The sequence below is a fragment of the Cervus elaphus genome, chromosome 20 (assembly GCF_910594005.1).
Source record: "Cervus elaphus chromosome 20, mCerEla1.1, whole genome shotgun sequence".
NCBI lineage: Eukaryota > Metazoa > Chordata > Mammalia > Artiodactyla > Cervidae > Cervus > Cervus elaphus.
Window position 1 is genome coordinate 133,720,923 of NC_057834.1, and position 3,108 is coordinate 133,724,030.

Here is a 3,108-nt window from a genome sequence, read left to right on the forward strand (position 1 = left end):
TTGCTTTTTTTTTTCTTTAAGTAACTATCATGTATTTGCTTCCCTGGTGGCTCAGATGGTAAAGACTCTGCCTGCAGTGCGAGAGAACCAGGTTTGATCCCTGGGTCGGGAAGATCCCCTGGAGAAGGGAATGGCAACCCACTCTAGTATTCTTGCCTGCCTGGAGAATCCCATGGATGGAGGAGCCTGGCAGGCTACAGTTCATGGGGTCACAAAGGGTGGGACATGACTGAGCAGCTAACACTATCTATCATCATGTGTTTAGAGGAGAAGCTAATGTCATGAGGACAGTTCACTCAGTATGTGTCTCTTCCCATGGGCCTGTTGACCCCCAAAGAAAGGCGACGTTCGGGGACCACCTGGGCTGAGCTAGCAGGAGGATGGCTGGAACCATCCCACGTGCACGTCGACGGCACAAATCAGAGTGTTTCTGGTGCCGGAGACACAACTTGACAGACTCCCGTCTCAGGGTCCGTGACTACTGCCAGGCGAGGACTGGGCATTTCAGGGGTAGTGTTTGTTTAAAACTACAGCACACTGGTTGCAAAGAAGCCTGGCTCCAGGAACGGCACCAAACTGGGTCCCGTTTCTAAGTAAGCGGCTTGGGGGACAAAGACCTCAGTCCCTTGGCTTCTTTCTTGGTGATTCCTGCGTTGGCAGAAAGCTCATTTTGCTCAGCGGGTAAGAGGGCTCTGGCTCTTGGCAGTGATGGGGACTTCATGAAAGATGGGGGCTGAGTGTGTGACCCATGTGCTCTGCTCTCTCGCCAAGGCTGTTCCTGAGAACAAAGTGAGCTCAAGGCTTTCCTTTGGCATGGCCCCGTCCTCAACCATGGGTGGAGGGATGTGGCCACCACTAGCCTCCCTCCCAGCTCTGACCTCTGTGGGAATCTGGTACAAGACCAATCTGTCAGTCAAAATATCATTGTGCCACTTCCATACACGTTGTGAAATCAGATATTTCAGGATACCTCCATCTCGAGATCTTAACTAAATCATAGCTGTGTGTGTCAACTCGGTCTCTCAGTTGTGTCCGACTTTGCAGCCCCTTGGACTGTAGCCCTCCAGGCCCCTCTGTCCATGGAATTTTCTAGGCAAGAGTTCTGGAGTTTTCTTGGCAATCTCAGGATACATAATTTCGACTCCTGGGTCAGGAAGATCCCTTGGGAAAGGAAATGGCAACCCACTCCAGTATTCTTGCCTGGGAAATCTCATGGACAGAGGAGACTGGTGGGCTACAGTCCATGGCTTCGCAGAGTTGGACACGACTGAGTGCGTGCGTACACACACACACACACACACAGGGTGCTGGGGAGGTCATGGTTTGGTGAATAAAGCAGTTGCTCAGTCGTGTCCGACTCTTTGCAGCCCCATGGACTATATACAGTCCATGGAATTCCCCAGGCCAGAATACTGGAGTGGGCAGTCTTTCCCTTCTCCAGGAGATCTTCCCAACCCAGGGATCAAACCCAGGTCTCCCGCACTGGGGGCAGATTCTTTACCAGCTGAGCCACAGAGAAGCCCGAATAAAGCAGAGGAGAAAGGAAAGAAAAACAAGCCATCTCTCTAGGCTCCCGGAAGCACTAGGTGGCAGAATTTGCTCAGCACAGCTCTGCGGGCCACCAGCTGGGACTGGTTTGGCGTTGTTGCCCGGGCCCCGTAACTAGGTCACAGTTAAATTGGGAAACGTGTGTCGTCCTGTGGACAGAAGCTCAGGGGCTGTTGCTGCCTCTTCAAAGGCAGGGCTGTGCGTGGCCGGCAGCTGCTGCAGGCGGCCTGCTGTCCCCTTTCCTTCCTATTTTCTCTGCTCTGCTGTGTCATGAGGGTTCTCGTTCTCTCTCCTTTGTCTCCTGTTGGGCCTGAATGTGCTGGGACGTCACCCAGTTCAACAATGGTGGCTCAGATGGTGTGGTTCCTGCCTCCCATTCCAACCTATGCACACTCTGCTTTAAAAAACAGCTTTTGTGGTAGCACAACTCACATTTTCAAGAAAGTGCATAGCTTTGTTAAAAGAAGCATCACGTTAAAAAATAAAACAAGAATGAAATAATGCCATTTGCAGCAACATAGATGGATCTAGAGATTGTCATAGTGAGTGAAGTAAGTCAGATAGAGGAGAAATACTGTATGACATCCCTTATATCGGGAATCTAAAAGAAATGATGCAAATGAACTTACAAAACAGAAACAGACTCACAGACTCAGAGAAGGAACCAAATGAGCCCTGGGCCAGCTGTACTGGGTTGAAATCGTGTCTCCAGGAAATACATGTCCACCCAGAACCTCAGAATGGATTCTACTCTGACACAAGGTCTTTGCAGACATAAACAGTTAAGATAAAGTCATGCTGGATTTGTTGTTGTTCAGCTGCTAAGTCGTGTCCAACTCTTTGCGACACAACCAACTGCAGCATGCCAGGCTTCACTGTCCTTCGCTATCTCCGAGAGTTAACTCAAACACTCTTAGCATTGTGTCTATTATGCTATCTAACCTTCTCATCCTCTGTCTCCCCCTTCTCCTCCTGCCCTCAATCTTTCCCAGCATTAGGGTCTTTTCAAATGAGTTGGCTTTTCAAAGTACTAGAGCTTCAGCTTCTCCATCAGTCCTTCCTATGAATGTTCAGGGTTAGGGTGGTCTCTTGTAACCAGGAAGGGTTAATTTTGAATTTATGATGGATCAGCTTCTGTATATATACAAAGAAAGCTGAGCGCCAAAGAATTGATGCTTTTGAACTGTGGTATCAGAGAGGACTCTTGAGATTCCCTTGGACTGCAAGGAGATCCAACCAGTCCATACTAAAGGAGATCAGTCCTGGGTGTTCATTGGAAGGACTGATGTTGAAGCTGAAGCTTCAATACTTTGGCCACCTGGTGCGAAGAGCTGACTCATTGGAAAAGACCCTCATGCTGGGAAAGATTGAAGGCTAGAGGAGAAGGGGACGACAGAGGATGAGATGGTTGGATGGCATCATCGATTTAATGGAGATGAGTTTGAGTAGACTCCGTGAGTTGGTGATGGATAGGGAGGCCTGGGGTGTTGTGGTCCATGGGGTTGCCAAGAGTCGGACACGACTGAGTGACTGAACTGAACTGAACTGAGCTTCTGTGAC